The sequence below is a fragment of the Sphaerodactylus townsendi genome, linkage group LG01, assembly GCF_021028975.2.
Source record: "Sphaerodactylus townsendi isolate TG3544 linkage group LG01, MPM_Stown_v2.3, whole genome shotgun sequence".
Classification (NCBI taxonomy): Eukaryota; Metazoa; Chordata; class Lepidosauria; order Squamata; family Sphaerodactylidae; genus Sphaerodactylus; species Sphaerodactylus townsendi.
Window position 1 is genome coordinate 77251527 of NC_059425.1, and position 14532 is coordinate 77266058.

The window sequence follows — 14532 nt, forward strand, 5'->3', positions numbered from 1 at the left end:
TGTGTACTTAGATGATGTTTTAATTTATTCACAAACCATGGAGGAGCATGAAGCCTTGGTTAGGGAAGTATTAAAAGCGGCTTATCGACAACTCCCTCTTTGCAAAACTTTCCAAGTGTTGTTTTCACCAATCCTCCGCAGAGCTATTTGGGCTACCGGATCTCTTCCGAGGGGTTAAAGATGGATCCTGCTAAGATCGGAAAACAGTCCTCCAATGGCCTGCCCCCACCAATCCGGAAGAACTCCAGTCTTTCCTGGGGTTTGCTAATTTCTGTAAGTGACTTTATATGCCCCAATTACGCTGAACTGACTCTCCCACTCACAGACCTCTTACGCACTAAAGGTATTAAAGACCCACGAACACTTGACCGGGGCCCCCCTTTCTTGGTCTAAGGGATGTCAGACAGCCTTTCAACATTTAGAATCCACAGCTTTTACTGCAGAACCCATCCCTAAAACACCCTGACCCAGATCTTCCTTTTGTGGTTCCATTGGATGCCTTGGACCAAAGCTGGCTTGGTGTAGCCGTATATTTGCAGAAGGAAATAAAGATGATAGAAGCTTGATTTCGTGTGCTTATTTATCAAAAAAATTCTCCGGTGCTGAGGTCAACTGTGGACTGTAGGGGATAAAGAGACTCGCGGTAGCCATCAAAGTAGCGCTCTCCACTTGGCGCCATTGGCTGGAGGGGGCTAAACACCCCTTTCAAGTTTGGTCGGATCACAAGAACTTGGCCGCCCTTTCCACCCCCCTCAAGATGTCCGCAAAACAACTCCGTTAGGCCGGATTTCTTTTCTCGTTTCTCTTTCACCGTCCATTTTTTCCCTGGAAAAAACCAATGGCAGCTGATGCGCTCAGCGCCTACCCGAGGAGGGTGCTGGAGCTGCCTTACGGAAGGATATCCAGCACTGTTCTCTCCCCCTCCCAATTGGGGCTGGCTGTCACTTTCGATCTCAGACGTCCGCTCCTCCTTCACCGCCCATTCCCAGCCTGGTCTCTCCTTTCCCTCTACGGGGAACTTCGAGGCCCGGGGCTGTGCGAGCCTCCAACAGAGGAAGGTGACTCCCAATTACGCAACAGTGAATGGTGTTTGGAGGCCGAAGGATTGTTGATACGTGCCTCCCCCCCTCCGTAGAAACAAGTTCTCGAGGCCTGTCATGATGCCCGCTCGGCTGGACATTTTGGCTTCCTTAAGACTCTGCATTTGGCCCTTGCGTCAATTTTGGTGAAGCACTATGCTTAAAGACATTTAGACATATATCAAAGGATGCTCTGTTTGTCGCGGAAGCCAAATCCGTTCCGGGAAAGCCCGCGGTCTGCTAAAGCCTCTACCCGGTGGCCTCCCGTCCCTGGGGAAGTCATCTCCATGGATTTTTATTCTGGATTTGCCAGAGAGAGCCAGGGCAACACAGTCTTGTGGGTGGTGGTGGATTTATTTTCCAAGCAAGCCCATTTCATCCCATGTACTTCCATCCCCTCCATCCCTAAGTTAGTAGCGTCTGTTCATTCAGCATATATCATCGTATACACTCCTCCCCCGTCAAGGTGGTGTCCGACCGCGGGCCCCAATTCATTTCAAAGTTCTGGAAAGCTTTTCTGGGCTTGTTGGGGGCCGCCCCGGCAATTGCCGCCCCCTACCACGTTCAAAGTGACGGTGAGTCGGAGAGAACGAACAGAACCCTGGAACAGTATTTACGTTGTTACACCAACTATCCCAAGACAACTGGTGCGATTTAATTCCGTTTGCAGAATACGCCTACAATAATGCGGTTCATAGCAGTACAAAAAAAAACCGCTTCGAAATTGTGTCTGGCCGGTCCTTCCCTCCGTTGCCACAACTACCCGCCAAGCGTTGAATCCTCCAGAGTTCCAACAGTGGATTTCATCTCTGGCCGAGGGGTGGAAAGTAGTCGAGACCGCCTTACAACAAGCTAAAGATTCCCAAAAGCTTCAAGCGGTCAAGCACCGCTCTGATTTCCCTTTACGTGTGGAAGCCTGGGTGTATTTGTCTACCAAGAATCTCAGAAGGCGATACATAAATTTTTTCAAAACTGGGCAAAAGATTAAGTAGGACCTTTTAAGATTACTAAAGTGATTAATGATGTCACTGCCCGGTTAGACTTGCCTAATTCTCTAAGAAGTATCCATCCTGTCTTTCATTCCAGTTTACTCAAGGAGGCTCCCGTTTCCGATGCACAATGGCACGACCCTCGGAGGAGATACCCGCGCCGACTATAATTGATGGCCCACAAGCATTCACCGAGGTGACGCCATCCTGGACTCTCGCTTGTCATCGCAAGCGCTTGCAATATTGTAGTCTCTTAGGTGGGATATTCCTCTGGGTATAATCGTAGGTCTATGCAGAAAATATTGACGCCCCTTCCCTTATTTCTGCTTTCCACCGCACCTTTCCGCACAAACCTGGGGGGGAGAAGTTTTTCTTAAGGGAGGCAGAGTGTAAGGGTTTCAATGGTGTTGATGTTCAGAACCATACCTGGCCTTGACTGAATTCCAAAATCCGGGCGATGGGCCAGCATCTGCGGCGGAGACTCTGGTGGAGGCCTTATCTCATCGAGGGAGATGAGAACACCGTTCCCATGAGAAACCGGGAGGGGGGATGGGATGGACAGAGTTATAACCTGTGCTTCTGGCGGGAGACTTTATTCCTGCCACGTCGTGTACGTGAGCTTTCTAGGATGTCTGAATAAACGGTCTTTTACACCAAAAAGCCTTTTATTTCTGCTTCTATGGAATTCCTTACAGTATGCCAATAAAGGAATCTGAATCTTTAATGGGGGTATTTCATGATGATGTTGTATATCAGGGATAGTACAGGATTAAAGGTTGAGAACTATTGAATGGCCAGAACCCTCTTGGGGCAAAACGTCTGATGACAGATGACAGGAGACCAGGTAATCTTGGGCAGGTGAGCGTAAACTCAGTGGTCTATGTGAATGCTGATCTGGATGAATGAGCTGTGAGATGTATGATGCTAGACTAAGACTAAGGACTGGCTGGCAGCACTAGAGGCATTAAGAGGAGTGGGTGCACCCTTGAGCCTCCAGAGGAGATGTTATTATTTATTATTTTTATTTTTTTCAATTTATTATACCGCCCCATCCCCGTAGGGCTCTGGGCGGTGTACAGTACGATGCACAAATACAAGTAAGAATAATTAAAACCATTAAAAGCAGCAATAAAATGAAGACTAAATATAAAGACTAAAATTAACTTGCATTGGCGTCCGGCAAATCCATTTCCAAACCCTCTTACAGGAGGGAAGATCAGCAAACCCTAGGTGGAAGAGGCACAGATGTAAAGACCATGAAGGGGGGGGGGCACCATCAACGGCTGGATCCTCCAAAAGCCCGGCGGAACAACTCCGTTTTACAGGCCCTGCGGAATTCAGTGAGGTCCCGCAGGGCCCGGACAGCTGGTGGGAGAGCGTTCCACCAGGCTGGGGCCAGGGCTGTAAAGGCCCTGGCCCGTGTGGAGGCCAGCCGTATCATCGAGGGGCCAGGGACCACCAGTAGATTGGCCTCCGCAGAGCGAAGAGGCCGTATAGGGACATGTGGGGTGATGCGGTCCCGAAGATACGAAGGTCCCAGGCCGCGTAAGGCCTTAAAGGTCAACACCAACACCAACACTATGTTGAGAGAATAGGGGGACAGGAGGAGCTAGCTTCCCAGATGTCCAGCTTCTAGGAAGTGTGCAGGATCTGGACAGGACTGGTGGAGGAGGAACTGGCGAGAAAACACATAGCTGAGATGAGGTGTGGGAGTCAAGACAGCGAGACAGTGAGGAAGTGAGGTGGAACTTGCTCAGTGTAGGGTATGGCTACATTGTACCCGCTTGTGTCAATAAAGAGGGAATTGTTGCTGCCATCCTGCCTGAAGTATCCTTGTAACTTCCATGAATATCTGGACACCTCTGAGCCTGCTCTGGCCTACCATCATGCATGCTCCCCACACCAGTCCTGAAGTCACAGACAATACCACACAATGACTTAGACATACACTGAAATATGCCCACCTGAAAACCTACAGTTTTTTTCCCTTAGGAATCATTCTCACAAGAGATCACTACATAATGCATTAGATTGACCCAGCATGTCATTCTGACCTAAGTAGTCAAACAAGATGAATCCTTGTGTCACTTCTCATTGACACATCATTTTTCTGTACAGGTAAGGTAATGGAAAAGTAGAGAGATTTTAATTCACAACTGCAGAGTTTCCTAGAAGTTCTGGGAGTCTAAGACATTCAGCAATGTTTGGCATTTTTGGTAAGTGCCTAGAACAAAAAGGATGACAAATTGATATATAATAATGGAATGTAAGTTTATGAAATACATTCAATATGTTTATGTAAAGCATAACTGAATATTGGAATAATAGTACTTTCCTAATTCTAGTAACAGGAACTATTGTGTTAGAGCTAAAGGTTGATTTCTGTTGACAGAAGACAGTTTTGCCAGTGGAAGACTGGGAGATTTTTGCCAGTCCTCTCTCTACTACTCTTAAATTTACTAGAAATTTTAGAATTCATTAACATCTGAATCCACAGCCCAAGGCAGCTGGGGAAAGTGCAACTGCTGCACTGCACTGCCTCACCACCTAAATGAAACAAATGAAGCAAAATGAAACTAAATGAAACAAAACAAAACACCCTGACTCCTGAGAACCTCCAAAGGTCTAAATGGAAATATGCTGCCTAAAAGATTCCCAGGCCAGGCCAGGCAAGCCTGCCTCCAAAGATGGGGTAAAAGTCAACTAACATTGGCTCCACCTCCAGGAATGCTCCGACCTGCCCCCCCCCCCCATGTCAGTGTCTAGTCAGATGCCAGCTTACCTCTGTGTTGGCCCCAAGTTCTGGATTTTGCTGCTGTGGAGACCTTTGCCCCCTCTACTGGCAAGGGTGCACCTTGTACTAGCGGAGGGGACAAATGCATTGGCACAGGGTTGTGCCACTCCCCAAAGCTGTTCCAGCCTCCCCCAGATTGGATCATAATGTCCCAACCAATAAAACCTGTGCTTCCTGTTCCTACGCGGCGAGATAATATCAGAAATAGTTTATACATTTTCTGCATTTTAGTCTGGGTAGTGCAGTCCTGGAGGGGGGCAAATCCCCCTCTGGAAGTGGTGTGGGCTTATGCTCATGGATTTGCCCTTTCCAGAGCACTTACCCCAGTAGAAGGATAAATCTGCAGGCACCTAGGTGGTGCAGATCCCTGAGTTGCTTGGCAATGATGCTCAGCTCTCCATCAGTGCTCCTAAACTGCCCTGAGCTACGCTGGCATGGCAGGGGAGTGGCGAGGTGTTCCCTTGGGTGGAGCTGATCTTAGTTGGCTTCCACTGTCTGTTTAGCCTTCTTGTGCTGGCAGGTCCTGCCTCAGTCATATGCTGCATTTTTCGCAGTGTATCACTACTTTTCCCTATGGGGGATTTTCAGGAAGGCTTGGTTTTGTTTGCTTTGAAGGAGTTGGGGTGCCACCAGAGCGATGCTGTCCCTGTCTACCAGCTCAGTCTGGATTGGGCTGTAAATCTGTGGTTTAATCTAATTGTGTCTTTTGGATAACATTGACTTGTACAATGGAGCATTGTTCCACCTCTTGTGTGACAAAAATGCTTATATCATGATGATGAATTAAGATTAATTCAAACTCTATTTTTTTCTTGTATATGACCCCAATGAGAGGTAAAATTTCCTGTTTCTTTAAAGAACAGAAAAATTAGAAAAATGCAAAAGAAAGTCTTTTTATACTGCTTTAAGGGAAACGTCTTCTCAGAGGTTCTTGCTGTAGCACTCACAGAAAAGATGACCTTTAAATAATAGACAGTATAAGAGAATGAACGAAGAAAATTCCCCACAGAATTTCTTTCATTTGAGTAGGAACAAAATAGTTTTATACCCATTCTACCATTAAAAGTTTGCTTTTATTACATTGTAAGAAGCAATAAAGGTTTATAGCCAGATCCTCAAAATGCTTTGCTTGTACAAGTCCCGTGTTAATTTAAATTCAGGTGGTTTATGAGTGTAAAGAAACTATTTAACCATGGCTAATGTGGATTTCTGTTTGTATTACTCAATTTTTTGTGGAAAGCATGCCATCTTAATTCTGTGTTCAAAGGACATTAAAATAAGAGATATGTCACATATATATGCAACCTGCATGTTTTCACTCTGTACTTAATATTAATTCCTGCAATATTTTCTCCCTAACTTCTCATATGTGAATACAATTCAGCATGTCAGGGTATTAACAAGAATCTTAGCAAAAACAGCATATTAGCATGTCCTGGTTTCTATGTCTTCTCTTCCCATTTTTGATCATTCACACATTTACTTTTCTCACAACTTGTCGAGGCCTTTCTCATCTGTTTTGCCATGGCTGTCTCCTACCATGCTGGGTTTGTCCTGAGCAGCCTACAGAAAAAAACCCCTTACAAACAGGGGTTATGATCCCTGATTTTACCTATTTGGGTTTTTTTTTGACCCATCCTGTGACCTTGCATAAACAAAGAGAGGTGAGTACTCACCCAAACTCTCATACAGCTTCCTGACAGGAAATGTCAACAGCTGAGGGTGGCTAGGTCTCCCGGTACAGTAGAAGATCTCCTGCTCTTTGTCTCTGGTCCCCTGCCGGGTACAGCAGTGGGAGAAATGGAGAAAGAAGTGACATTGGAGTGATGTTGCAAGGTAATCTCTAGTCATGTAACTAGATGTGATGTCATTGCATTACACAATACTGGCCTTGTCTTCCAATTTATGTGTGGAGTCTGGATTTCTCCCAGAATTGGAATGATTTCTAGATTACAGAGATCAGTTTCCCCAGAGGAAATGGCAGCTTCATAGGATTGACCCTATGGCATCACATCCTGCTCCTCACTTGACCCCAAAAACTGTCCCTAATTTCCAAGAGTTTTCCAAGGTTGATTTTGTAACCCTATTTACACTACCAGCATGTTCTGCTCAGGCTCCTCTTTTTTGGTTGCTATGGCAAATATATGCTACTCCCATTAGGGTCTAGGGATGAGAAGTACAAAAAAATTCCTCCTTCCTATAAAACACTGGTAGTTCTGACTTTTCCTAGACAAAAAAAAATTGGCCACTATGGTACATGCCTTTGTTACATTTTGATTAGACGACTACAATGAACTCTAGATAGGGTTGGCTCCAAACTTTGATTGGTACATAATGCCCCCAGAATGCTGGAATGGGTCACAGAGACTATGTCACTTCAGTTTTGACTTATCGAATCTGACTTCCAAATTAAGAACATAAGAAAGAGCCTGCTGGATCAGACCAGAGTCCATCTAGTCCAGCACTTTGCTACTTGCAGTGGACTACCAAATACCTTTGGGAGCTCACATGCAGGATGTGAAAGCAATGGCCTTCTGCTGCTGGGGCTGCTCCCGAGCACCTGGTCTGCTAAGGCATTTGCAATCTCAGATCAAGGAGGATCAAGATTGGTAGCCATAGATCGACTTCTCCATAAATCTGTCCCAGCCCCTTTTAAAGCTATCCAGGTTAGTGGCCATCACCACCTTCTGTGGCAGCATATTCCAAACACCAATCACACATTGCGTGAAGAAGTGTTTCCTTTTATTAGTCCTAATTCTTCCCCCCAGCATTTTCAATGTATGTCCCCTGGTTTTAGTATTGTGAGAAAGAGAGAAAAAATTCTCTATGTTAACATTTTCTATCCCATGCATAATTTTATAGACTTCAATCATCTCCCCGCTCAGACATCTTCTCTGCAAACTAAAGAGTCCCAAATGCTGCAGCCTCTCCTTATAAGGAAGGTGCTCCAATCCCTCAATCATCCTTGTTGCTCTTCTCTGCACTTTTTCTATCTCTTCGATATCCTTTTTGAGATGTGGCAACCAGAACTGAACACAGTACTCCAAGTGCGGTCGCACCACTGCTTTATATAAGGGCTTGACAATTCCTTTCCTAATGATCCCCAGCATAGAGTTTGCCTTTTTCACAGCTGCCATGCATTGAGTTGACATTCCCATGGAACTATCAACTAAGACGCCTAAATCCCTTTCCTGGTCTGTGACTGATAGCACTGACCCCTGCAGCATGTCTGTGAAGTTTGGATTTTTTGCCCCTATGTGCATCACTTTATATTTTGCTACATTGAACTACATTTGCCATTTCTTAGCCCACTCACCTAATGTATAAAGGTCTGCTTGGAGCTCTTCACAATCCTTTGCGGTTCTTACCACCCTACATAATTTGGTATCATCTGCAAACTTGGCCACCATGCTATATACCCCTACTTCCAGGTCATTTATGAATAGGTTAAAGAGCACCAGTCCCAAAACAGATCCTTGGGGGACACCACTCCCAACATCTCTCCATTGTGAGAACTTCCCATTTACACCCACCCTTTGCTTCCTGATTCTCAACCAGTTTTTAATCCATAGGAGGACTTCCCCTCTTATTCCTTGAAATTGTTTCTGGGCTCAATTCAAGATGCTGGTGTTGACCTTTAAAACCCTCTATAATTTGGGACCAACATATTTAAAGCACCACCTACTTTATTATGAAACTGTTCAACAACTACAGTCTTTGTCAGAGGCCTGATTTGACTTCTTCTGCATTTTGAGATTAGGCAGGGAGAGGGCCTTCTAAATCCTTTCACCAAAACTCCAGAACTCTCTCACCATATTTGCTCTCCCCAGGGCACTTACCCCAGAGGAGGAGCAGATCTGCCAGGGCCAAGCTGCTGTGGAGCCCTGGGACTCCTGACTGTGGCACTAGCTCTCCATTGGCACTCCAGCACTGCCCTGAACTGTGCCAGCATGGCAAACTATTCCCAGAGGTGGAGCCAACATTAGTCTGCTTCCACTGCCCATTTAACTTGCTTACACCAGCAGCTCCAGGTTCAGAGATATGCCACATTTTCCCTGGCATATCTCTGCTTTCCCTTATGGGGGATTTTCAGGTAGGTTTGGTTTTTTAAAACTTTTTGGGCTTCCTGAGCTATGGGAAGACCCTTTGGAGGGGCGGGGCAGCTCTGCCTATCAGCCCAGTCTGGATTGGCTGTAAAAACCTTACTTTTAGGTATACCACTTTCTTTCAGACTAGGTAGGGCAACAGTGCAGTGGCTTCAGGGTCTGAAGGGGAAAAGGTATCTGAAGACGCTATCTTTAGGGAGTTGAACAGATCTCTGTGGGTTTTCTGATTGAGCTAAGTTCATCTTGGATCACACAGAAGAACTGTCTCCAAAGCTAGTTCCCTAAACCTAGCATAATGCTACTGAGATTATGGACTACATTTCCAGATCCCCTGGCTCTAATTAAAAAGTAGTTATCCTCTTCTGAAGGGAGGCATGAGGAGCAAAGAAGAAAGAATGGAGATCTGAAGCAGAACTCCAGCCTAAAACATGTAATTTAGAGCAAAGTGCTCATACTCCAGGATTAAGTTAAGGCAGAAACTGATTAAAACTGTTTGTGCTAAGGGGGCCCTGGGAGGAAGGGTCTAGAACCCATGCTTGCCAGCTACTTACCTGGCAAACACAAAAAGCCAAGCTGAAGATATACACTTGCACCCCATTGCTCTCTTCCACCATCTTGTGTTAAAAGAACTTGACATTGTTTACCATGAATCTGTGTGACTGGGGAACCCACTAGACTTTCGAGTACTGAAATGCCTTCAAAACTTCTCTCAAATGTTATCTGCACATGTGCATGATTTGTTATATTAGGAAGGAGGATGAGTTGTGGCAGATAGTAAGGGTTATCAATGGAGGAAAAATCCCCTTCATGAAATTTATTATTTGCAGCTGGCAAGCAGTTACATTATATTTAATGCTGACATATTGTTTTGGTCTTACTGTTTATCTTACTGTTTATCTTTATTTTCTTTGACTTGTCTTGATTAGGAAACCAAACTAACAAATTGTCATGTGCATTGGTGAAGATGTGTGAATTGACTGAAGTTTTCAAGTCACCTTGCTGCCCACAAATAGTCCTAGTGATTGATCATTCATGTGTGGCTTCTACTATTTGGGGACAATGGTAGACTTCAAGGGATGGGTAAACATGATTTCATCCAAGATATTTCTCCTGAGGATTGCTTATTTATTTAATTAAAATATTTATATCCCCCTTCATGGCAAAGTTAAAAGCATTACAATTACAAGAAATCAAGAAATCAATAATATACCATAGAAGTTCCCACAATAAAACCAAATACAAATAACTATAGCTTTTAACAACAACCCATAAAATTAGAGCAGCACTCTAAACAAAGCCTTTTCATGGTAGGCACACACAATCCATAAATGCCTGCCTAATTGTAGACTGAAGTGTTTCCAGAAGAGTTTTTAAACATCTCAATCTACAGCACTTGCTATTCCTTGCAAAAATTTTGAGCACTGTTCAAAATGTATAATGTTTTCAGAGATTTTTGAGCACTTCTTAGGAGAATTACTGTGGAGTTCATGAGCAGTTCAAGGCTGGGCACTGGTCCAGCTGTGATCCCATCCCAAACTCGACATGGAGTTCAGGGGCTGGGCACAGTTCAAAGTTGGACTGACTGAGTCTTGTTTTAAACTGTGGGCTCTATCTCAAAACCCACATTTTAAAGCTAGACCCAGCAAGGCAGAGGCCAGTCTTGATGTGGAGGCTCTGCCCTGGCCAGGTCCAGCTTTATACTATTGGCTCCACTATGAAATCCACATGACTTCAGAGGTGGAGCTTTGGAGTCAGACCCAGCAGGGCGGAGCCTACATTTAAAGGCTGGACTTGACCAGGCTTGGTCCAGCTTTAAACTGCACACTTTGCAGGTGGATCCTGCAGTTTAAACTTAGACTGGCTGAGCCAGCCTCAAATTGCATCCCTCCCACACCCCTTGTATGGCATCCCACCTTGAGCCTCTCATCTGGCAACCTTGTGTGACCCATGCATCAAGTTGCCAGGCAGGATGGGGAGCTTGTGTGCCGGAATGACGAGCTCTCCCAGTAAGCCAAGTATATGTAAGCCCAAAGGAGCCTGTTGCTGAGAGGAGAGGTAGAAAGAAAAAGCAGTTCACCTTTTGTTTGTCCCTCACCTTCCATTCTAGGTGATGTTTCCCCCAGGGCAACTGCTGAGATGACCCTGGAGATGAGGATCACTGGTCCCTTCTGGGAGGATAAGATAAATGAGACAGGATATAGTGGCTGCAATAGTGAAGGGATACCTTGCAGACCCCTGTGAGTTGCATTCCATGAATTTGCTGAACTATTGGGCCATGAAGGAGTCGGACTGGTCAGACCTCTCTCCTGTGGCCCAGAGGCTTCCCTTTTGCCCTCTAACAGATATGCAAAGTCAGTGGGTTTTTTCTTTCATCTAAATGACTAGCAGTGCACATCGCTCATGCCTGCTCCCTGGAATGCTGAGCAGCTTGTCTTCCTCTAGGTCAACATGGCTTTATTTTACTATATAGTTTTGAACCCTGGCATTGACTGAAGTAAGCATGAGTTTGTGCCCACATCCCCTCAGAGTCTGTTTTGGGCAGTCAGAGCAAAATGCTCTTCCCAAAAGAAACAAGAAGAATGGAAATACTATGGACCCCCTGACCCAAAGTTCACCAAATGTAGTGTTCTCTAAGGAGAGTCACCTACTGCTATACTGCAAATTTGATTCCTCTACCTTGAAAAAATGTCCTTCCCAGATCATCAAAATATTATCCTAATGTGTATGTAATAATACTGGGAACTGAAATGTGCTGAAGTTCCCCAAATCCTGCAACCACTACACTATTTTGTTCATTAGATTAATCTTCAAGTAGTATGAAGCCACCCAAAAGATTATATTATGTAGCTGCCTTTGTGGTTTCTGTTATAGGAAGCAACTGTAGAATTCAAATGGTAGTGAAAGAGTGGCCAAACAATAACTCTTATTAGAAATTGCTAATGGTGAAAGCAAGGTGTGAACGTGTTCCAAATCTTGTAGAAGAATGACTATTTTTATTACTTGTTTTTGCTTCTACAAAGAGCAGGGATGCAGCAAGTTCATACTTCACAGCCGTATGCTAATGGATATCTCCCCTACAAATGTGCTGTTTGGTTAAATAGTTAATCTTTTTTTTCCGCAAAAGGATCTCTAATCTAAAGAGGGAAGAATAAATGCTTTTTTTTGTTATCCTGCTTGCTCCCTTTACTGAAATTAGCAATCACATGCTTCTGACAGAATAGTGTTCCTTTCAGTTCCCCTTGAGCAATACTCATTGGGGAAAAGAAATGAATCTAACCAAAGTTTTTTTTGTTTTTCCCTTTCAAATAAAAATAATAAACTTATCATATAAGAAGACAGCTTTTAATGAACATCTTGCTATGTAGGGAACAGCCATCAAGTGCAACCTTGACGTTAAAGATGCTTCACCGAAACAATGGGCTTTGCAACATTAACTTTTTATCTTGTTTTTTGTAATGATTTAACTTTCCTAATGGAGATACATGCATACATAAGCTGACTTGGGAGACTGTTATTCTATAATGAAACCATGAACACTAATTATTGTGAATCCAATATGACTGAGCATTAATACATTTGGAAGGATAGGAATTCCATTAGAGAGGGTTTTAAAAAAAACACCTTAGGTTTTCAAGCCCAGAATAATTTGCTTGAGATTCCTTTTAATTATAAGTTAGAGAGGTGAAATTTTCCCCTCAAGTATTGCTAGAATAAATGTGATTATTCACTCCATATTTAAGGATTCATTCTGCACTTTATAGATCATTAGTGCACATTTAGAGCTACATTCACATGTGTGTGCCAGTTGGTTTGTTCTTTCCTGGTGATCCAAAGCAGTTATAAATCCCAATAAATTGTCTGAGTTAAGGGTTATAGCTTCTTTGAAAGCCAAAGAAGGGCAAAGCAAACGTAATCAAAAAAAGGACATTAATTTTTGCATTTTCTTTGCAAAGAAGGGCAACTTAAAGGGCTGGATGAAAAGATGAAAGTTTCCATCAGCTGTGCAAAGTGCCCTTTTGGTGCTTTTTTTTTTTTTGCTACTTTCATTTTCCAAATATGTACAAGTGAACAATCAACAAGGTCCTATGCATGGTGAGAACTTCAACAAGAACATGATCACCAAGCTTGTGAATGGATTATATTAATGGTCTTTGCTGTGATTTGTCTTGCACATCACGTTGAGCAGCTTTGCACTTGTGTAATAAGCACTTGTGCTGTAGGCCAGATTGTGACTTCATAAGTAGCACATAACAAACTTGACTAAATCTCAGCTTTTAGGGAAAAGCCTTGCACATACCAAGGTCGTACTTATGCCATTGAAATTATCTCCTTGTGAAACATGGAATTGCTTGTGAAACATGGAATAGCTCTCTCCCCTCTGCACCTGTACATTTTTTAACCAATACTGTGTCTATTTCCAGTTTTCTTTTTCAAATTTCATTTATTACCCACCTTTTACCACAGTCTCAAGGTGGGTTACAATAAAATATGCAATATTAAAATCATGATAGTAAATAAAAGCACAATAAATCCCCATTCTAAATGAACCACGAGACCTCATTCTAAAAACCCCATTCTAAAAACACAATAAAACCCCATTCTTAAAACCCAGACACAATCTAAAATCTTCCAAACCCACCCCACCCATCCACAAAAAAGGAGGGATGTCCAGACATCTCAGGGGGCGGGGGGGGGGGACTCTCAGCTTCTGCATAGTCAAAGCATCAATTTGTGAACAGATCATAAGAACTGGTCAAAAGATTATCTTGTCTTATGGACAAATAGACTCTGAAGACACACCAAGACACCAATAAATCTCAAATAAAAAAATCTCAACTGATTTTTTTCCTTTTAAACTTGTTTGTTTTTAACAATTGGACATGGAGGTGGCACATCAATGCTGAGACAGCTGCAAGAAAACAGTCTAATTTGAGTGAATATGAGCCAGACTAGTAATATTTTATTCAAAATACAGTAGTGACACATGTAGAAATAGAACTGTGTTCTAGATCTAATAAAATAAGACCAAGTTTTCTGTGCAGGACGAAGGGGGAGGCATGCAAGGGAAGAGAAGTGAGGGAGGGGAGAGAGTGAGGGGTGGTATATGAGGGAGGGGAGGGAGGGGGCCCAGCATCTGGCTATAACCCACCCACCCTAGCGAAGGGATAGGAAAGAGAGGGAGGGGGAGGGGTGGCATGCAAGGGAAGAGAGGGAGGGAAAGGGAAGGGAAAGAGGGAGAGGCATGCAAGGGAAGAGAAGTGAGGGAGGGAAGAGAGGGAGGAATGGCATGCAAGGGGGGAGGGAGGGGCCGCAGCATCTGGATACGACCCACCCACACTAGCGAAGGGAGAGGGAAGAGAGGGAGGGAGGGAAGAGAGGGAGGGGTGGCATGCAAGGGAGGGCAGAGCGGGGAATAAAACCTGGTTCTCCAGATTAGAGTGCACCTGCTCTTAAGCACTGCACCACAATGGTTCTGTAACTGGAAAGGCTGGGGATTCTACATGGTAAGGAGGGAGGGGTGGCATGCAAGGGAGGGGAGGGAGTGAGGGGTGGCATGCAAGGGA